The 24,176-nt window shown below is 37.3% G+C and overlaps 1 pseudogene across 1 annotated transcript in view; it reads right to left on the bottom strand.

Moving 5' to 3' along the window:
• Positions 1-490: 490 nt before the first annotated feature.
• Positions 491-24,176, bottom strand: part of LOC149230369 (uncharacterized) — a 53,145-nt pseudogene continuing 29,459 nt past the window's right edge. The window contains exon 3 of the transcript XR_016248002.1: positions 491-945. The product of XR_016248002.1 is annotated as an uncharacterized LOC149230369 (transcript). The remainder of the gene's footprint in view (positions 946-24,176) is intronic.

Genomic DNA, 24,176 nt, shown 5'->3' with positions numbered 1-24,176 from the left:
AATTGAATTTCTCTTAAAAAATTACCCAATCTTGAAAAGAAAAAAAAAAATCTAATATAGAATTTGGGAAGTGAAGTTATCTCCAATTTGAAATCGGCAATTTTTGTAGGGTTTTTTCCAAGAAGGTTGTGAATTTCCCAAATTGAATATCTTTTGATGGAAAGCACAAATTTCAGTCAAACTAGTGTCATAACATCCAAAAAGTCTATACCATTTCAGAACTGGAGTCATTACACTCAATCCAAGAAGTATAACAAAACTTGTGATTATTATACATATTTGACCTCAAACCCTACCTTGCATAACTTATTTTTTGGTGATTTTAAAAGATTTTGTCTAGGATTATCAGGCTCCTTTTTTAAGATATATGTTCCAACATCTTTAAATAACATAATGATATGTTGTTTAGCGAGTAAAACCATGGTTGGGGAAGAATATATGCAGGAACTACACATGGTTTTAACTTGTTGGAAACCCCTATAACCCCATGTTGGTATCCCTTCGAGTAGTACTGCATTAGAAAATAAATGTATATGAAATCTAAATTTTACATACCTTTGGGTGTTGTTGTAACCGCTACAACACCCCCCAAAATTTCCATCCTGTACATCTCAAATTTTGGGTCCCTCCTTGCTCTTACAAGTCTTCATGGATATTACCTATGCATTTCTTAGATATACTCTTTGAAATGTCATAACAACATTGAATGTGCCCTCGAACGAACCATGGTCATGATAGGTTTTTTCTATTTGTCTAGGTTTTATGCATTATCTTTCGATAATTCATCTTCAGTTCTTACATTTATATTCGACTTTGAACATCAATTTCAATACAAGTATTGTTCGATTCAACATTGAAGTACCATGACCATTAAGGCTTTCTGGAAAATTTCCTGAAAGACAGGTCTTGTGTTGCTGCAACATCCTTGAATGATGGGTCTGGTATCTGCAGGATCAAAAGGACTAGTTTCATCAGTGGATAGCATTACATATATATTTTTACAATATCTTTTGCAAGGGTAGTGACAAACAATATAGGAGTGTAAACAATATAGGAGTGATTAATGAACTGGAGATAGGAGGCATTTATCTCAACACCATGGGAAAATAAGCATGAGAAAAGAGGAGCTATGCATACTAAGGAAGGATCTTGAAATTGAAAACTCTAATTTACGATAATGCATCAATCTATAAGTTGATCCCAATAAAAATGCAAGAGGATCATTTGAGCACTTTTTGGGGTATTTTAAGTGGTTGAAACTGGATGTAGTTAACTCAGTTATTCCTAGAGATAATGTGGGACAATTCAACAACTTTTGGCCTCAACAGCAAATATTTTCCTAAAGGAGGAAAACACGAAGTTCTGGAAAAGGAGTTGCCTAACATTACTATTGTAAAAATGCTTCTAACAAATATTTTTGGGTTTATTTCGGTGGACTGCAAAAGTGGCCCAAGAAAATACAGAAGTGTTCTTTTGGATACACTGTTGGCCAGTTGAAAAGAAAGTGATTCTTTGCATCAGCTGTTTTCATGACCCTTATTTGAGATTTTCATGGGTCTTCCTATCACAACTTTATCATCTCAATTTGACAATCTAGTGGGATTTTGGCATGGGCTCCCATTTTCTAGGCCTGAAAAGTCACAATTTCCCCATTTTTCCCCTTTGGATTCACAAGATTATGAAGATACAAATCAGTTCTATGATAAAGGAATTGTTTTTCCATAAATGTTGTTCAAGAATAGAAGTTTGGCATCAACATCCTCCAATTCAATCGATGATCAAGCAATGTAGTTTGTTTAGAAAAATGCCTTCAAGATCCATCACATGAATTAATTTTTTGCCGACGCGTTTCGAACCAACTAATGTGGTTCATCCTCAGGAAGATAAGATGGAGAAACGTCCTACTATGAAGTAGGTTCCCATAAATAAAATTCAGAAAATGCATATATGTTTGAATCAGCTAAGACAAGATCTCCTTCCAAGCTGCACCAGGACTATGATAAACAACATATTTCAGAGTTAGAAGTGATTTATCTTTGGCGTAAGCTAATTGACTGAGGTTCATCACTAGCTAAGCTCTGTGAAATCTAAATACCAACAGAATTATTCCAGTGAATTAAATCATCCTTTTTTGTGAAATATTGATGATGGAAAGACTTCCATATGATATATTTGCAAATCCTTTCGGTTTGCAACGCCTTGTTCATTGAGGTGAACTAAGTTCATCTTATGTATATGGAGATACAAACCTGGAATTACCATCACAACATTCACATCAATCAATTCTGGAATTTCACGTGGCCCGAAATGTTGATTTTGGATCCTTACCTGGAGATCATTTTATATTTGAATGCATGGTTGACCTACCTCTACATGCATGTTATCCACCTCTAATGACAGAAAGTTAATTAGATGCCAAATTTCTTCAAGTGGCGGTAAATTGGAAGGAAACCATTGGCTTCAATGGGACCCTTCTAATTGAGTGTAAGTCACAAGAACCTACAAAACACTAGTATGACTGGGATGTTGCAACAACTATGGGCTTCTTACAAAGATATGAGTTAGTAGAAGAATTTAAATTAAATATTGAGTGCAATCATGCAATCCTCTCTAGGCACACCTACCATCATGAGCTGGAAATGGCATGGATTTATGGGATTCTTGGAAACGTTGATGTAAACAATGGAGGTTCCCAAACGGGTTGTGATACTAATCAATTTCTTACAGATGTTGGAGGAGCCCAGCTCCTCAAATATGAAACCATCTTGATTTATGCGAAATCGTGTTGGAAGATGCTCTTGTTAAACTTCTTGTTTTAAAATTCTTGGAAGATGCTAGATATTCTTATGTTTCTAGGAGTGTGTTGAAGGATTATGATGATCTCAAATTTATGAATGATGATGTTCATGAAGTCAACAAGGGAAACTTCCACTCGGATACAAAGGTCCAACAAGAACGACTCACAAAATTTGTTATAGAGGAAAACTTGGAAGTGCAGTTGAGGTTTGATGGCCTTGATGAAGCACACCTTCTACTTGGTGAAAGTGGCCACTACGATGACCATTGAGTTCAAATTTCTCGATGCGGGATAATATTGTGAGCTTGAAACAACCTTGCAAAGTATAGCTTTCAATTCGAATGGTGCAAATACATATAAATCAAGCAACCTTTTAAGACCTACAAAAGTATGGTAAAAGACGGCATTTCCAAAATCTGTGCAAATGCTCATAAATGCTATTTGACAAGTTGAAATCAATTTGGCCATAGAAGGAAACTTGTTTGGACTAGACATTGATGAGTTAATAAGCAACTCAGACAGTCAGGAAATAATCAAAGAGTTCAAAGAGAGAGTCATTATCCTCTAGACTGCCTGATATTTTGGGAGATGAGTTTGAGAATTCAGGCATGAAAATCATGTCCAACCCAACTAAACCAAAGATTCATAATTGGGTGATCCATAACGTGGCAGCTATTACAATTCATATAGTCCTCTTGTAAAGTAATTTCACAATTTTGATCTCGGGTTAATGCCATAGTTACATATTGCTAGCTGAGATGTGGATGACATTTCATAGCTATAGGGAAATTCTCTTCTAACCATTCCAAGCCATCAAACAAGCCTTTCAACTGGAAGCAAATGTGAAAGAAACAAAAATAACTACAAAGCTGGAAAATGACATAATACCAAAAGCAATGTATTGCTTCTAAACCTTCATCAATACCAAGGGATTATCCTTCCCTTTTTTGTGGTGGAACTACTACTTTTAACATAGTTATTTATAAGGAAGACTCTATTATTGAATCTGAAGTATTGTGATCAACTGAGCTTTGTTGATGGGCAATGATGTACTCGTGATATGCATCTCTTCATGCAACAATTTAAAGTGGTTTTTGGGCTGTAAAATATTTGCCCTCAAATTTGCTCCTATGGGAAAACAGAAAAGGAAAGGCATGGATCCTTTAGCTGCCTTGTAACCACTCTTATTATTTGAACAAGGAAGATTTTAAAAGGAAAATAAGATGACTATGTCATCTTATTTTCTTGATCCAGCCAAAGTCGGGGAATATTGCATTCTAGCAAATGCCAAGGTTGGAACCACATAAATGTAATTGATAGATCAACTTTTGTCTCAAGATGGAATTGATATTTCATGGTTGTAAACTCCTCCAAATCTCTCAGTATTGATCATATTAAACAATATCATTCATAATAAATGGAGGGATACTTGTTATAAGTTTTCTATCTTGTTATGATGAAATGTTTTAATCTTGTGCCCTGATTGTTGGTTCTATGATTTTAGGAGGGATACTTGTTATAAGTTTTGTACCTTGTTATGATGAAATGTTTTAATGTTGTGCCTGATTGTTAGTTGTATGATTTTCATTTTAGTATTGAATTTTTAGGATAATTGTTGGTTATATAAACTTACACGCTGCATGGATAAGTGATCTTAATCACTAACAATCATTGGGTAGTCTAACTAGCACCAAGGTTACCCCAGGGTATGGCTAAGACATCAAAAGGGCTCTCCCAAAATGTAATATCTTCCCTACAGCCTACCACATCAAATCTCATTGCATTTCCTTTTGTTATATTGTAAATATTATCTTGTCATAATAATATCAAATATCAAGGTCATGTAAGAGTTAATACGAATTGTAAAAGTTAATAGAAGTCAGGACACGAGGAAATAGAAAAGTCTCGAGGGAGGTGAAGGGTCATCTCCCCAGTGTGTGTGTGTGTGTGTGTGTGTATTCATGCCTCCAAGGGGGATTTTGGGCACTTGAGTCTTTTGGCATAGTTGTTAGTACTTGGGTAGTTGTGAACACTCTTGCTGTTAGTGATTGTAGGCTAAGTTGTGGTGAGGCTAGGGGATTATCTTGGAGATGATATGAGCATTCCACCTTTCACTATTGGATTTTGATGGACTTGTTGTACATGTACTAAAATTTGCAGCATAATCAATGAGAATCTCTTCACTCTTGGCATCGATTATCGTGCACTTTCATGGTGGTTGTAATCACTACCGACTACGTATATTGTGTCTCCATGTGCATTGTCACATTAGAGAACTTTTGAGGTCTAAAATGGGCCTCCTAAAAAAAATGTACAACCAAAATAAACTTTATCAGAACCAATAGGATTCAAGATGATGATGTCAAACATGAGGGATGATTCACCATTTTTGGGGTAAAAAGTGAAAAGATTAAAAAATAATAAAAAGTTTCAACTTATCTCCTTAAGGTTTTACTGAAATTTTGAGCGGGATTACTCGTTGAATGAAAAAATTAATTCCTCATCCAAGGAGTACCAATGTTGCATACTTTCGATGGACCCTGCTACACAAAAAATGAGAAATACCTGAAAAACTTGATTGCAATCGCGTTTTTCATGTATTTTTCATTTTCTATGTAATAGGTTCCATCGAAAGTATGCAACATGGGTACTCCTTGGATGAAGAATCAATTTATGCATCTAACAAGCATTCTCACTCGAAATTTTGGTAAACCCATTGGGAGATAAGTTCAAAATATGAGTTGAAAAGTAGTTTTTTCTTTTTTCCATCTAAAATTTGATGATGTAATCTAATCTTATTTTATTATTTCTACTATTATTTTATAATTTCCTTAGGAGGCCCATTTTAGACCTCAAAATTCCCCTAATGTGTGGGTTATATGTTGATGAATTAATTTGTAGCTTATGGCTCATATGTTTGCTTGAATCTATGCTCTTTCATTCCACACTAATACTAGCAATCAATTTTGAACTAATTTGCAATTAACCTCTAATACTTCCTTATTTGTGTATATCTTAGATGGTTATAGCTCATTAACTCCTTTTAAGCTATACTTATTCTCATTGTTTTGTTGTTATATTATTGTATTTTGTGCTTCAAGTGTATCAATTGTGGGTTGATTTCGTCATTATTCTCTAGGCATTTCATACTTTCCCTCACAATAACCTCTCCTCATTTGAAAGCCAAGAGGAAACACACATGGTGGCATCCAGGCCCACATACCAAATGGAACTCCTATCCCAAATGATGTGAGGCCTCATTGGGACTTCACACCAAGGGGATCCCCTTACTGTTGGCAATACATTTTGCCTTGTTAACGAGTATATAGGAAGTCCCCTAGGTATGCATGAAACTAGCTCTAAATAAGCTAATTGGTTGTATTGTTGCTATAGTGCACCGAGAACAACACTTGTGGATACCACTCTCTAGTACCTGGGTGATTGAGTACTATGACTAAGATACAATTGAGCCTCATTAGTTTGTTCTCTTAGATATTGGACCACGTACTACTATTGGACCCAACGCATATATCAGAGTTGTAGCACCTGACCCTTGTCCTTGGGACCCAATAACGTTTTCCAATTATCTCACATATAAAGGAGAGTACCTATAAATATCCCCATACTTCAATAGACAACATGAACACTTGCCTGCTACAAATAAGCTGGAAATGGAAGGTTAGCTTAGGCAACGTTAGGAAAAAATAAATGGGCCGAAAGATAAGTTCAATAAGAAGATAGATGAGAGGTTTGGAAAAATTGAAGAAAATTTGATTGAGTAGTTGTCAAGTATGTTAGCTCGAACCATACCAAGAGAAAACTACATGATTGCACAACAAATTGAGTTATAGCAATAAAAACTTCTAAATCATGTTTGTTTAGCAACCCCTAATACTTGTTAGGTATTCACAATAATATATCAAAGGATAATAACATATGGCATCATTCTCCTTAGGTGGACTTTAACAAGTTTGATGGCTCCTACCCATCAGGTTGCAGGGTCACTCAAATGGAACATTTCTTCAAGCTCCAGGGTATTACTGATGACAAGATGACACTTAGGGTGGGGGTCCTACATTTAGATCAAGAACGATGGAAATATCGGGAATGACATAAAAACACCTATTTAGGCTACATTGCATGGAGTCAATTTGTTAAAGTTATCTGTATATGTTTTGAGAGGGAGACTCATTATTTGGGGCGGCTTACCAATTTAAAACAAATTGGTTCAGTCATTGAATTTAGAGTAGCCTTCAAGTAATTAACCATCCATATAGAAAACTTAACATGTTCCTTCTATAAATAATGCTTCATTAGTGGTCTCAAGGAGGATATTTGAGCATAATTAGAATGCAACATCATAACCAGCGAAGATATCTTTGGCAGTCGAAATGGTGATTATTGTGCAAATAAAAAACTAACCTTCATTCCTCACACTCGTCCTCCCTAACGTAATTCACCAAGGAAAACTCCTACTAATACCTTAAAGCTACAAAGGTAGTCTCCAACAAAAAGTATAGAATTCCAAAGACATGGACTCCACTACAACTGTGATGAAAAATATGCTCTCGGTGATATGTTTAAAGAACATATACTAACATTACAAGTTGAGGACACCAACACTTAGAAATTAACAGATATTCAACCATAATTTCTTCCTGAAGAATCCATAATCTCCCTACATGCATTATCAAGCATTTAACCTCCACAAAAATTGAAATTCACAGGCTACATCTAGCACCAAAAATTTATATTCCTAGTTAACAATGGAAATAGTCAAAATTTCATTCACAACAGAGTCACAAAACCCATTGTTTAAATTGTACACTCAGCACGCAACTCAAATCACGATCACTAATGGAGGTATGATGAAATGTGTAGGAAATTTTGAAAATGTCAAACTCCATATAGGATTCTATCAACTCAAAACCCATCTATTTTCCATCAACGTGAATGATTATGATGTAGTATTGGGGTTAGAATGGCTATGCATATTGGGACTAGTCACAATGGATTTCAAAGAACTCTATATGAGTTTCACTAAAGAGGGACATGTATTGTAACAACCTATTACCTCTAGTTTCCCTTTGAGGGATGGGATTTCAATTTATTTCCAAAGTTTAAGATTTCTTGGGGATCTATTCTAAGAAAATGATAGTTAAATATGTGTCCAACTAGCCTTAGCTCTCTTATAATTTTCAAAATTCAAGTTTTCAAGAATTGCAAGCTTAGATTCCATAACTTCAAGAGGATGATTTCCAATGATAAAGTTAGGTGTATAGTGCCATAAGTCACTCAATTGATACAAAGATGTATATTGCTAAAGATACCTCTTTTCCAACAGTACAATGGTGGGTATCACTTAATAAAAAACTTCCCCAATGACACAAAGATGGGTATCGCTTATATTTTTTCTTCTCTAGCGATATAAGACTCGACTTTCATCGCCTCAAACCTCACATCCTACCTGATAAGTTGTCTTCTTGAGTGATGGAATATACACCTTGTATGCATGAGATGTTTCACTGTAACCCAGAAAATACCCTTTTCAGTTGTGGGCTCTAGCTTCTTCCTGCTATATTTGAACACATGGTAGTAAAATTTTGTGCCAAAGATGTGGAAGTGTGAAACATCAAGCTTCTTTCTTGTGAATGCCTCCTATGGTGTAACTCATCCAAGCACCTTGTGTGGAAAAATGTTCTGCAGAAATACTGTAGTTTTAAATGCCTATGCCCACAAGAACATAGGAAGTCCTTGATCATGCAACATGGCCTTAGCCGCTCCAACTATGTTTTGGTTCTTCCTCTTAGCCACCCTATTATGCTGAGGATCATAGGGTGTTGTCATCTCTCTCATAATCCCTCCTTGGCACACTCATCCCTAAAGGCATTGGAGATATATTCCCCTCCATTGTCACTCTTATATGCTTTGATCTTCTTCTAGCATTGGTTCTCTACCAAGGCCTTAAACTCCAGGAAATTGGAGAAGACCTCCTCCTTCTTCTTCATAAAGAAGATACATATATTTCAAGAATAATCATCTATGAAAGTAACTTAATACCCATGTCTCATAAGTGGTGGAGAAAGAGAAGGGCCCGCATACCTCTGAAGCACCAGCTCCAAAATCCCTTTGACTCTGTTGTATTGGCCTTGGAAATATGACTTGGCATAATTTAGAAGCATGCATCCCTAACACACTCCATTCTTGTCAAGACTATGTTGTGGTAGCCCTGTGGCTATCTGTTGTAGGATCTTCAACTCCCCTTAATGTAAGTGTCCCATGCGCCTATGCCAAAGTTCTCCTACGTCTATGTTTTTCCCACGTGTTGCCTTGTTGCTCAAGTTTGTGCATGCCTCAACCTGTAACCCATAGACTTTCTTCATCCTCACACCTATATGATTCACTGATCCATAAGCTAGATGCTTGAGGTAAGCCTTAACTCTATTGAAGATGATATCATAACCCTTTTCCTCTAGAGTTTTTGCTGAAACAAGGTTCTAACTTCTTCTTCAAGCCTAGAACATAGAAGACATATATGAGATGGAGAGACTCGTAGACTCCCTAGTCTCAATGTTGACATTACCAACTCCCCTAGTCACATATTTTCCATTATCTCCTAGCTCAATATGAACATGCATGTCCTTCTCCTCTAGCTAGCTGAAATACTCCTTGTTCCTGATCATATGGAAGGAAGCTCGTAAATCAATATACCACATGCTACTGCAACGTGTTCGATATTGAGTCTATACCTATGATACGTGCTCATCTTATCCTAGCTTTACATATGACCTACTGAACTTGCCATGCAAGCTATCAATGAGAAATATTTCTCGAATTGAGAAGCTAACCCATATACCTTGGTTGATCTAGCCACATTGTCCTTACTGGACACCTTCTTCCTGTTAAGACACTTTATATCATAATGCCCGAACTCGTGGAAATGGAAGCACTTGATCTTGCTTAGATCATTCTTCTTCTTCTCGCCCTTATAACTGGTCTTGAACTTCCCTTTTCCCTTCTTTCCCTTGGCTTTGTTGCCTTTGCCTTCCAGGGAAAAGTTATCCTCATCATCTATCTTCACTGATCTACCATCTCTCGTCCCTCTTCAGATATCTTCTTGAACACAATTGCTCCAAAAAATTTCCCAACTTGGAAAATTTTCTCTGTCACTCACTGCATCCTGGAAACCATACCAAGACTTATGGAGTACCAGAAGTGAAAGACTCACAAGGTATTTTTTTGTTACTATCTCATCACCAACATCACCTAGCTCATCCCAAACCTGAGTGAACTTTGAAAGATATGTGACGATGGGCTCTCCTTTGCTCATCTGTATACTTCTTAGCTTCTCCTTGAGAGCTAGCTTCCTGAAATCACTAGAACCCTGATACAGATCTAAGATGGCTTTTAACATCTCATACATTGTATTCTTCCCATGGAGATGAGGAATAATAGGGTCTTTGACCCCTTCTAGAATGATCCTCCTCACCTTGGTATCAATCTTGTTATGTTAGGCCAACTGTTGGGGATCTTGAAGTGGCACTATATCCTTCTTTATAAACTCAAACCCTCGATTATCTTCCAACACTTATGATATCCGCTCATTCCATGAGTAGAAGTTAGAGGCTCTCTCTAAACAGTGATCTTCCCTCAGTCCTTGGAGAGCCATACTACTTATCCAAAGAATTGTTCTTCAACACTAACTGATAAACTTGTTGTTGGTCTTTATGTTGATCTCCACTATGATACCATATTAAATTTCCATGAAACTCTACAACTACTTAGTGAATAATTGAAAACAAGGTAACCAATATTGAAACCAAATTTACTTTCACCAAGATATAGAGTTTCTTAACTCATAAGCAGTGGTATATAAACATAGACATAAAAACATAAACACACAAATTGACACGCTTGTTTACCCAGGAAACCCAAAAGGGAAAAACTACCTTCTTTGTTGTGGTATTTTATTAGTTGAGCAAAGAGATTGATTACAAGGAAATCTACCTTCTTGAGAGCACACTTATTCTCCTGCTATACAAGCCTCAATCTGCTCTACAATCCCCTAACCTTGCTCTTACTTCCTTTCACTCTATCTAGCCCTATTTCCTTGCGCTCTAGGCCTCCTATTTCCTAGCACACAAGGCCTCCTATTCTTTAGCACTCAGCGCCTAAATCCTAGCACATAATTGCCTCCTATTTCCTAGCACAATTTTTCCCTATTATTTATCACAAGGAAACTCCTAAAAACATGGGCACTAGCTCCTCAAAGATACACACACCACAAGCAAAGAGATCTCACACAAGTTAACTGAATCAAACTAGTTCTCTCTCCAATCATCACTGGAGTTATAACTCGTCCTTCCTTCAATCAATAATTGAATTTTCAACTCATCCTAACCTAAACACGTAGTCCACGTAATTACCACTCGACCCTATATTCAAATTGAAGAAGGGACCACGTAATTGATCCTCCAACACTACATATGAACTGAAGTCTAACTCATGATTCACATCATGCTAATAGAAGGACAACTCATGGTCTTTCTAGCTAAGGCACAAGTCATAGAAGACCTTCCACTCTACAATTTTCAATAGTCCAAGCACCATATATCTAAGTTTGTGATACAAGTCAAATATTGCATGGATTAGAGAAATTTTGAGATAAAAAATAAGCCTCAAAACAAAAATGTACAACCAAAATAAACTTTACAAGAACCAATAGGATTCAAGTTGATGAGGTCAACCATGGGGGATGATTCCCCATTTTTTGAGTAAAAAAAGTAAAAAGATAAAAAATACAAAAAAAAAAACTTTTTCAACTTATCTCCCTACGGTTTTACTCAAATTTCGAGCTGGAGAACTCGTTGGTTGTGGAATTTAATTCCTCATCCATCGAGTATGCATGTTGCATACTTTCGATGGACTCTGCTACACGAAAAATGAAAAATACATGAAAAAACATGATTTCAATCTAAATTTTGATGATGTAATCTGATCCTATTTTATTATTTCAACTATTAATTTATAAGATTCCTTAGGAGGCCCATTTTAGACCTTAAAATTTCTCTAATGGGTTCTCCACTCCAAATTTGACGATATGACAGATGTGATGCATAGGTCTGAATTTATCAAGTTGATGGCATAAAATATACATTCACATCCAATTAAGTCTCTAGACTATCATTAGCACTAGTACCCATAAGCACGATTCACTAATTGAACACCAAATCAATATGAAATGCTCATATAATAAACATAACATAACATGTATCATCAATTTGGATACATACATCAAATATATTTATGGCTGAAGAACATCTAATAAAAACAATTGCAGGGACTTGTCTGAAAAAAACTTCCTACAATTGAATAAGGGTGTGAACTTTTCCACCCGCCCATAGGCTCAATTGTGCCTATTATTTCCTCTCTGTGCATGTTATCTAACCCAACCAATGCCAAATTCCTAACCCCCATTTTCCTACTTTAGGTTTTGGTTTTCCTACCACAAATAAGCAATCAAATTCAAAATTTATCATGCCCAAACACTTGGTAATGGTCCCCATTTAGATTTAACACCATTTGGGCATGAATTTTGGCCATGCCTTAAGAAGTTCTATATGTCTATAATTACCAGCAAAAGCACACTCACAATTTAGCTTTTTTTCACTTGTGGGTAATCTCTGCTCTTTTCAAACTCTTCTTCTACACTCTTTAGATCTTCAAAACCCTCCACACACTCAAAAAATTGGCCACATCAACACCCCCATGCATTTCCCTATTCCATCCAAGGAAGGCACGTGATTTTTTGACCTTTTTCAGGGGTTTCATGGGTCAAAGCATAGAACTTGACATGGGTACGTAGTGTACCCTACTCTGACCATTTCAACCACCCATTCAGTTTCCATACCTCCATTACCTCCATAATTGTGGGTGGTTGGCTGCCCAACTATCCAACTCCTTTTACTATTTAGTAACTAAATTTGGGGAAGTGGGAAAGAGGGAAATAATTTCAAATTCAAGTTTTTGGCATTCTGGCAATATTGGTTTTTGGTTATGGTTGTTTACTTAATAAGTGAGGTTATTTCCCAACCCCTTCACAAATTCTCACTCGTGGTATCATGACCAGTACCAATGCTCCACACTTCAATTAATTGGTTGGCAATTTTATTTTATTTTTAATTAATGAAATACATTTTCATAATTTGAGGTTGTTCCATCATAATTCGAAAAACACCAAAGCATATATCTCGCAATTTACATCGACACTAAATCAAAATTACAATTACAGATTGGTAGAAAATGAGGTGTTACATGTGCACACCCTTCAAGGGCTTCAAGAAGGCTCCCCTAAAATAGTCAACTCTCCTCATATGAAGAAGTTATTAAAGAAAGACTACTCTAGCATTATTGTGCAATTTAATGTTATACAGGTCATGATAATATGACACAAAAAATCCACACGTATTTGCATCTAGTCCTTGAAAAACATCATCAGGTCTTTGAGACACCAAAGGGTTTACCCCCTTCTTAATGAGATCATGACCATGGGATTCCCTTGCTTCTAGGAAGTCAAGTACCAAATGTATCCTTATCAACGTCCTTTGTATAAAAGAATGAAACAGAAAAGATCATTTAGGAACTATTGGAGGCAAGAGTCATACGTCCCTATAAAATCCCTTACTTATCACCTATAGTCATGGTGTTAAAGAAGGCACTTGGCACATGTGTCCTAATATTACGACTCTCAATAAGTTGACAATCAAAGACAAATTTTCCATCTCATTTATTGATAATCTAATATATGAACTTCATAGAGAAAAGTTGTTTACTAAGCTTGATCTATATTTAAGATACCACCAAATCACAATGAAAGATACAAGTATCTCAAATTCGACTTTTAGAACACACAAAGGTCATTATGAGTTTCTACTGATGCCTTTCAATCTTTTTAATGCTCCATCCACTTCCCAAAGCCTCATGAACAAGACTTGTAAGCCCTTCCTATGCAAGTTTTTGTTGGTCATCTTCAATGATATGATGATTTATAATAAAACACGGGAATCACACACAAAGCATGTTGATAAGTGCTTAAAACTCTTGAGACACAACCAATTATTTGTGGAGCGCTCCAAATGTGCTTTTGGGGCTCTCCAATTTGAATATTTGGGTCACATTGTAAGTCCAGAAGGAGTACGAGTTGATCCCAAGAAAGTGGAGGCTAACAAGATTGGCCACATCTCAAAACACTGAAGAGGGATTCATAGGAATTACAAGCTACAACATGAAATTTGTGAATTTATAGAAAATTACAACTCCCTAACTTCATTCCTTAAAAAATGCTTTTATATGGAGTGAGAAAGTGACATAGGAATTCACTACTTTAAAGGAAGCCATGTGCACTACTCCAATATTAGTAGTTTTAGACTTTAATAATACTTTTGTCTTGGAATGTAATGCCTAAGGAAGAGTTCTAGGAGCAGGATTGATATAAGAACACCCATTGGCATTCACTAGTAAGAAATTGTGTGATCACAATTTGGGAAAATCCACATATGAGAAGGAAATCATGGTTATCCTTCATGCAATGGAGACTCAGTGACCATATCTCATAGGGAAGCATTCTTAAATCAAGATTGACCATCATAGTCTAAAGTACTTCCTTGAACAATGGTTATCTTCACTAGAGCAACATAAATGGGTCACCAAGATGTTGGGATATGATTATGAGATCATATATAAGAAGGGTAAAGAGAATGTTGTGTTTGATGCCTTATCTAGACAATTTGAAGAGGATGTGTCACTCCTTGCCTTATCATTACCAAGTCCAAGATGGCTTGAGGAAGGCTACAGGGAATGGCTAGAAAAAAAATACTTTAGATCATCTCACCTAACAACTTTAGAAAAATCCCATACCTCCTAACTATTATACATGGAAATAAGATACATTGTGGTATAAAGAATGCATTGTTTTGGAAAAAGATTCAACCCTAAAACAATGAGTTTTATAGGAGCTACACATACTGCTAACAACAAGTCACTTTGGCTCTAATAAAACCTATGAAAGAACTAAGCCTTCACTCTTTCGGGAAGTCAGGAAAATAAATATCCAAGATGTGTTGCTTGCCAAAGAAATAAGGGAGAGACAATAAAGTTACCAAGGGCATTGCAACCTCTAGCAATCCCAACATAGATTTGGATAGACATTTCAATGGATTTTATCGTGGGACTTCCAAAAGCAGGCAACAAAACAATGGTTATGGTGGTGGTAGATCATCTATCAAAAGTAGCTTATTTATGTGCCCTAGCTCATCCTTCCACTCCTTCCTTGATTTCATAGGTCTTCGTGGATCATATCTTTAAGTTACATGGTATGCCCACTTCCATTGTTCCATATCAATACCCCACATTCACTACAAAAAATTAGTAGGAGCTATTTAAACTTCAAGGTACACAACTAAATATGAACACTGCATATCATTCTCAAATGAATGGTCAAACAAAAGTGGCCTTGGAAATCTATTTGTGATGCTTTACTTTTGAAAAGATGCATCATTAGGCATGCTTCTGTAAAGATGCACCATTGGGCACGCTTTACTTCTGAAAAGATGCACCAATGGGCATAACGAATCGCCCTTGTTGAATTGTGGTATAATACCACTTATCATGGAGCTACCGACATGATACCATATGAAGCAATTTATGGCCCAAAACCCTTGTCTGTGGCATCCATGTACCAAGCATGTCCAAGGTTCATGCAATAGATAGAATGCTTCACACTAGAGAAGCTATTATCTATATCCTCAAGGATAACTTGGTTATGGTACAAAATAGAATGAAACAAAAAGATGATCAACATAGATCTTAGCATTTTTTTGTTATATGGGATCAAGTATTCCTTCCACTACAACCTTATAAATAGACATCACTCAAAGATAAAGTTCCCCAAAAGCTAACCTCTTAAGTTTGATGGGCCCTATTAAATCATATAACACATTGGTCAAATTGCCTACGAATTGGTTCTTCCAACCCACTCCAAGATTCATCCAATCTTTCATTCGTCTTGTTCAAAGAAGGTTGTGGGATCACATAGCAAAATGTAGACCAATCTACTAGAAATTGATGAAGAAGGTTCCATTTGGATCTAGCTAGAAGTAGTATTAGATACCAAAGAGCCCCAATTGCGCTAGCACATTATCAAGAAAGTATCGATCCAATAGAAAGATATGCAACCAGAAGATATCATGTGAGAACCAATATTTATTCTTCAACAATTTCCTCAGCTTTGAGGATAATGTTGTTTCTGAAGAGGGAGGGCATGTTAGGGTCCTACCCTAACCTCCTTACTTAGATACATTATTAATATATGTGGCCCATTAAATAGTTAATTAATGATCACTCATTTTAAAAAGGGTCCTCTTTGTTAATAAGGCCCAAATTACTTAGTAGACTCTCATTATAAGTGGGCCCATAGGAAGTTAATATTCTCTAAAGATAGAAAAATATTTAGTAGAAGGTTATGTAATGTTTTGTAAAGAATTGTGATTGTATTTAGAGCATTTCTCTTGCAGGTTGCCCTATGGAAGAGGCAAGTGAACATGGCTCTCTATTTTCTATCATCAAGAAGATCTTTCTTGGGGTTTATCTTTTTTTTTTGTGTTCTGGAGTTTTGCACTATATTTCATGTGAATTACAATACACAACAAGAGGGATTTAGGCTTTAATAAAATGAGTGGTCTAAACACGTGTATTTTCTAAAGTAAATGAAATGATTGCTAATTATTTAAAATATACCATTCTAACTCATGAGGTTTTCAAGCAATAAATCTAACTCGAAATGTAATGCAAGAAATCTAAAAATATTAAATCAAATGAGTGATTTGTAGCTACTAACTTTTAATCAAGTCCCTAGGTATATAGCTAGAAATAGGAAAACTATATAGCAAATTGGTGTGTGTGTCCTATGCTTCAAATGTTATAGGGATTAATAGGTGTTCTTAATTAGATACTAGCAACTCTAGTTCTAATAACAAAGAACAAATCAGATAATGAAGGGGCAGCCATACAAAGGTCCTTTCATTGAGTGCAAAAGGCCAACTTCATTAATGGAAAAGATTTCAAATTAGAAAACATTAAGTGCATGGACATCATCAAACATGCAAGGTGATGGGATGTACGTTCGAAATCTAAACAATCACCTTAGCACCATTTCAAAATAACAAAAAAAATTGGTAAGAAAAAAAGATCAAGAGAGGTTGGCTTGAATAACAATCATAAAAGGGCTTGATTCAAGAATCAAAACTAATTTTGTTTTAAGGATATGAAGAGAGGTCACAATTATAAAATCAGGTCCAATGGACTAATTGACCCAAAATTTGGAAAGATAAATCATAAAGGCCAATAGATATAGACAGGGATCAAGAATTCAAATAAAAATCATTTTAACGGTGGAAAAGATGGCCTTATTATTGAATTGAGCCCAATTTTCAAATCGAGGATAAATAAATTGGGTGAAATTCAAGAATCAAAGTTAGAGTCTAAGCAAAGGAAATAGGCAAAAGGCTCACCTAACTCATAAACTAGCTACGAAATTTGGAAAACAAATGCATGAAAGAAAAAGGAGGCCCAATCTTCAAATCTGGACCTTCCATAAAATTGGTGAAACTAAAGCACAAAAGAAAAGAAAAAAGAGGCCTCAACTTGGAAATCAAGATAACGAAATATAAACCCCCGATCGGGGTGATAATGGTGGCGATCAGGGCAATTAATACAAAACAGGCAAGGGAGGATGACGAGGCAAATGGGATTTGGGTAATTATGAAGGCGGACAGAAAGATCAGCAGAAAGGATATCATTCCAAGGAGGAGCTACGATGAAGTAATGAAAGACAAAGTTGGTGGAAGTAATGCTGCGGAGATTGGACGTGGGTACGATGGCACAGAGGAAGGACGAAGGGAGGTGGGCGGTCATGAAAACGGCAGGTGGCAGAAGAATCGGGAGAAGAGAAATGAGGAGAAATGGCGGAGGAGAAATCATAAAGGAGGAAGGCGAGGCAAAGGAAGGAGGTCGTTAAACGAAACTGCAGAGAATTCGCAAAGAGACAGGGTGGTGAAAACTTTAGTTAGGCCCATAGAAAGGCAGAGGAGGCAAAGAGAACAACCAGGCAGTGCTGAAAGGAGGAATCGAATGGCTACAAGGAGGAGAATGAAAAACGAAGCGGACGAGGAGAACAAAGGCCGGCAAAGCCCGGAAAAGAAAGGGAAAGGAATCGAGGCAGGGGAAACTACAGAGCAGTATCAGACAATTCAAGACGAGACCGAGGATGAAGTGGAAACGTTTGATTCCGATCACGACAGATCTGAGCAACCAAGAAAGAGGGTATGGAAGGACGAGGACGAGAGGCTATCAAAGGACAAAACACAGGAAGAAAGGAAGTATGGAGATAGGAGAAGCAAAGGGCAAGAGGAGGGAGGCGACTTCGGGAGCACTTCGGGTATGAAAGGTCTGGGAGGCAGACGAAACTATAGGAATAGAGGAAGAGCAGGACGGGGACAAGGCCGACGCAGTAGAGGAAGAGGATGGTCAGAAGGGAAACGGGAGGAAGGTGAACCATTACCGGCAAGAAAATATAGAAAAACATTGAAGAAGAAGATACAGTTCGCAAAGCAAGCCTACAGTGAAAACACTAATGAGGATATCAGAAGAATAATACAACAATTGGAGGAAGAAGCGACCCAGGGTCAATCAGGATCAGAAATTGAAGATTGGGAATACCTGCTACCGGATCCAGGGAATACTAGAGGACGCTTGACACTGTATAAACAAGCCTTGCATGTATACTGGGTTATGAAAAGGTTGTTGGCTAAAGCAATGGAGCAGGTTGCCATGGAGATGGCTGAATTGTCCCAGGGAATTCCTAATTTGAAGAAAGAAATGCAAAACATTCAGGGCACCTTGATAATGCAGGACAAAAAACTGGAAGAGATACAGCAGCAGATAAAGAAGATCAATCCGGGAATAAAGAAAGAAGATGATCAGCAGGAAGCCATGACTGGTTAATATCTGAAGATATGTATATGTTTTCCATAGTTTTTGAATGCCGGTGGATAGGTTCTGGTTTCAGTTTCAGTTTATAATGCAAATTAGAAGCAGTAGTAATCTTTTTGAATGTTTAGTTTACTTAGCCTGGACAAGAAGAATTAATATTTTTTGTTTTTGGATGGCTGTCAAAAACTTAAGGTGGCCAACAAACCCGGTTCCACTTCGGGGCGGGTTGAGGCCACCATGAAAATGTACTGGTTTCAATTCGAATTAATGAAAAAAGTATGGTCCCTCCTTAGCTTACAAAAAAAAAAGATAAAGAAATATAAAAGAATTGTTAAAGTGAAGATTGGAGAAAATTAAGAAAAAAAGAAGTTCAAATAGTAAACAAGAAGCATGATTTAAAGATCAAACTTGATTTGGAAGTTATACCAAAGAAAAGAAAACAAAACAAAGGAATGATCTTATTCAGAAATTGATTTCAAAATTCAAAAGATTCCAAACATGAGGAAACTAAGGCTTCATTTGAAAATTGGAAGAAAATTCAAATGGCAAAAGGAGCCAATTCAATGATTGGACTCAATTAAGAAATCAAGCCAAGAATTTGAAAGCATGAAAACAAAGGCAAAGGTTAAAAACAATTTGTAAATTTATTTTACCATTTGAAAGACAATAGGAATAAAAGCTTTGAATTTGAAGCCCAACAACAAAGGGCAAAGGCCATGACCAATTTGTAAACATATTTCATCATTCAAAAGACAAGAAGAATGAAAGCCTTGATTAAGAAATCAAGGATTAGGGGTGTTACACAGTATTTTGTCATGCCTCTTGCACTTCCCTATGACATACCCCGAAGTGCCCGAAACATGACCATTATACAGTATACTCATCCATGTATACAGCTCAGATCCCTCCTTTAACTTTGCTTGGAAAATGTCTTGAGCTTTCCTTGAAGAAATAGCTCTTAAAACCCTAAAATGAAGGTCATCGCTCTTATGAAGCTTAAAACCGTGATGATCGCCTGTTGCACAATGTTTGACTTGCGATGGCATCGCTTTGTTCCCTTGCATACCCGCGACGATCCTAAAGAGGATGAGAAGCTTCGTGATCTAGAAGCTTCCAGAGCAGCGAGTTGGAGGTGGTTTCGAATAGATGAGGTCGAATCCTCCTAACTTTACCTCTTTGTCTTATCCCTATGAGCTACCTCCTTGAGATGTGGGCCTAATCCTATCTTTGGAGGAGTCATAACTCCCTCTCCCAACCTATAAATTCCTCCTCTCCCATTCCCAAATGGTTGGTCAGGTTAGAGGTTGGTTGATCTATGTCCATTTGCACCCCTATGTTGAGCTTGTGCTTAGAGGCTATTCATTAGACTTGGAGAAGGAGTGTTGGAGAGTTTCTTGGCTTGGACTTGGATTACCACTCAAGGAGAGCCTTTCAACATCAAGGCTATGGTTGTAAGCTTCCCCTTTATTCTTTAAATAATAATACAACTACTGGTTCATCTTCCCAAAATATATATGTTCATGTATGTATTGGTTTGGCATTCCTTGATCAGCTAAATAGGTTATTATTGGATTTGCTATTGGTTTTGGTATGCTTTGTTGTCTCTTGGTCACTTGTGCAGGTACATAAGAGCTGGAAGAAGAAGGAACAAGGCTATGACACAAGCGATTCAAGGATCTCAACAAAGGAAATCAAATTAGCATCAGAGCAAGGTATGGCTTCTCTCTTGTTCTACTTTTCAATCATAATCTAGGAAGATGTCTAGTTGATTGTCCCTTTAGTTGCTAGACCCACTCATTGGGCTAGAGGGATCGTCTCTATCCGCAGAGAGGATTAACCTTGTCAACAAAATGGCGACTCCACTAGGGAGCCTATGACCCTTTCCTTCCCTCCCTTCACCTTGTCTTTTGACGAGTTTGGTCAACCATTGATTTTTAGACTTCATTGCTTGCTTGTAGTCAGTGTCATTGCCTGGTAGATGCCTGAAGATTGTTAACTTGAGCTGTTTTTGAAGATTTTGGATTTCTTTGTCCTTTTCCTCGACCATCGCGGATTTGAGCCTGATAATTGCGATGATATCGCGAGTTTTTTAGTTACAGTAGCGATGATCGCTACTTTACTCCTGACAGGTGCGATGATTGCAGAAAAAGTAAGAAATTTAGGGTTTTCTCTTTGATTTTCAGTTTCAGTTGTCTTCCCCCTAAGATTTACCAGTGTGTTTCTCATTGACCCTCCCATTGTCTGATTACAATTGTCTTTTAGCTTGGCTTGAATGTTCTTGAAGTTTGATTAGCCTTTTAGGGTTCTAGGTCTTCTAGGTCAACCTTAGTACATTCGTTGGTCTTCCCACCAGAGGTCAGAGATCGATTGCCTGTGCTAAAGAGTCTTTGTGTGTTCAGACGTGCTTGCAGTTTACTTTTTGATTCTTGTGCCTTAAGTTGTTTTCATTAGTGGATATAGTGAAAGTTGCTTAAGCTTCATTCGACAAGCGATAGATTACAAATCGATTGTCTCTTTGGAATCAAAAGAAAGTGTTTGCTTTGAAGTTGTTTATGTTTCGAACTGAAAGTGAAAGTGCCATTCTTTTTCTAGTTATCGGAACATTTTGTGTTGCATTCGAATCATTGATGTGAAAGAGATTTTCATACTTCTTGGTTTGCTTGCAGCGTCTTTTCCTTTGCACTAGACTATATTAGTTGCATTTTTAAAAAAGAGAAAAAATCATCATTACATCTTAAGGAAATTTTGCTTTAAGATTTGTTTTGGCATTGCATTTAGTGAAATGAAAGATTAGATTTCGTTTTCACATTTTGCATTTGGAAGACGATAGTGAAAGTTAGTGGAAGGCATTTTGCATGATGCATTTTGTTTGATGCATTATTGATTGAAATTTCTTCCCTTGGTTAGTCTAGCTTTCATTGAAGCAAAAGTTTCCTTTTCGCATATAGTTGCATCATAGGTGTTCTAGTGACATCGTTTGAGCCTCAAAAAACTGAAACATAATTCAAGATCAACTCTAAAATCTATCAATTAATCTAAGAAGCGTTTGAAACATTAACGATCATATTTAGTGGTCTAGGTTAGAGACGTGTTCCAGCATCTTTAAAACTTAGCAGCTGTCGTTCGCTTCGGCATTAGACAGCGCTAGCATGGACTTATGCTCCTCGTACCATCGCGTATATAAAGGGAGACCCCTCTAGGTTGCGATCCTTTATTCGTAGGAAGCCGAGTCTGCCGCCCTGTAAACGTGATACACCGGACACAGCATTCCGGGAGATTACCTGCATGTAAAACAAGTCCTTGGTCAATTTATTGGTTGAGGTGTATATTGCAGTTCACGGTTACTTGGTAATCCTTTTTGCCTAGATTCACCTAAGAAGTCATTTCGATCTTTTCTGACTCTTTAAATTTGAAAAGATCATAGAGCACTTTTCCTTTCAAGCTCGCTAAACTTCCAACGAGCCCAGGAAAGTAAAATTCCCTTGCATGTTATGTAAGGGTGACCACCTTCTTCGGAATTGTCCTAGTATTCCCAAGATCTTAGAAGTGTGGTCTACAGGTTCACATCGACCTTTGTCATCAGCCTCTGGCGATCATGCTGGTGACAAACCCTCAACTAGTAACAGTAAAGCTCATGGGAAAAAGGGAATAGTTAAATTTCCTTGTAAGTTGTGTGAAGGTAATCATCCCATTCACCTTTGTCCTCTTATGGATGAAGCTTCCAAAGAGTTGGAAAACCTTACAACTTCTCAACCTCGTCTTCCGACTAGGTATCAAAAGCTTTCCCTTAATCCTTCACTTGTTTATTCAATGATTGATCAAAAGTCATCTTTGGTCAATCCCACTCTCTCTGAAAGTGAGTCTCGTGAGTCCATTATCGACCAATCATTGGTTGAGAAAATGGTAGACTTGACTCCACCTTCAGTTAACCGTACCTTTCCGGTAGAGAGTGAACCTCATACTGCTCAGGTTCTTCTAGTTTCTTCAGTTTCGAATGAACTGGAGGTAAATCCTCCTATTCCTGAGGTGCATGAGAGCATTTCTCCTATTCCCACCAAGCAAGAGTATAGCTCTCACATTCCTACGACACCCCCTCCGAGTAGTTTAGTCACTTCTTTTGACTGGAGTCGACTGGATATCGTCTTTCGTCTTATGTGCCTTTCCAGATTACAGTACAGGTTTACCATATGGACGTACCTAGCACAGTCATAGACGAGGGTGCATCTGTTAGCATCCTGTCCTCAACTGCTTGGCAAGCTTTGGGTTCTCCTCAACTTGTCCCCGTCACCTAGAATCTATTAGCTTTTAACAGAGGAACCAGTCAATCGTTAGGGATCCTTCCTAAGTTGCCTATTACTTTGGGAGGAAAGACTGTCTATATAGACGTGATGGTTGTCCAAGGTCCGTTGGATTTTAATCTACTCCTTGGTCGTGACTATGTTTATGTCATGGGAGCTCTTGTTTCTTCCCTCTTTCAAGTGATGTGTTTCCCGCATGAAGGAAGAATTATGATCATTGATCAGCTTACATTCATTGGTCCTGAATCAGCTCCCACTCAACCATCATCCCTAAATGGTTCTTATGTGCAAGCAGTATCACCTCCGCCACAAGTTAATTATGTGGCTACCTGTTCCATGCCCACATCTACTGATGATCTAGTAGGTGATGTAGTACATCATGTACTGGGGGCATTGGAGCCTGATTTTTCATTTGGATCCTTGGACATGTATCCCTTCCAGAGTGTTGTTCTCCCATCTAATGAGAACCTCTTGGAAGCCATGGCCTCTTTTGGTTTATGATCAAAGGGATCTGGAGCAGAGTTCCTTGTCCTGTCTCAAGCTCCTTAAAAAATGAAACAAGGATCATGGAGCAGAGTTCCTTATCTTGTGTCAAGCTCCTTAAAAAATGAAACAAGGATCATGGAGCAGAATTCCTTATCTTGTGTCAAGCTCCTTAAAAAATGAAACAAGGGATATGAGGATAGTTCTTTTACTATGTCAACCTCGTTAAAAAATGAAATAGGTCCCCATGAGCAGAGTTCTTTACTTGTGTCAAGCTCGTTAAAAAATAAAACAAGGTGTCATGAGCATGGTTCTTTTCCTGTGTCAAGCTCGTTAAAAATGAAACAAGTCCCCTTCCAATTCGAGTCTTTGATTAGAGCTCGTAAAATCCTAGTCGAGGCTTTCATTTTATCTCGTAAGTGAACCTTCATTCCATCCACCTGTTAGTAACCAGTAGTCTACTTAGGTGAATGCGATGAAGCTTGGGGGGCATGTACCTCAAATTGAGTCATTATGTTGGGGGCATGCAAACTTATCCCAAGCATAGTTTA

Source organism: Pinus tabuliformis, chromosome J (assembly GCF_031772625.1).
Source record: "Pinus tabuliformis cultivar Carrire ecotype Pingquan chromosome J, CPIR1, whole genome shotgun sequence".
In the NCBI taxonomy this organism is placed as follows: domain Eukaryota; kingdom Viridiplantae; phylum Streptophyta; class Pinopsida; order Pinales; family Pinaceae; genus Pinus; species Pinus tabuliformis.
Note: the sequence above shows the minus strand (reverse complement) of the source record. Positions and strands in the feature narration are given on the sequence as shown.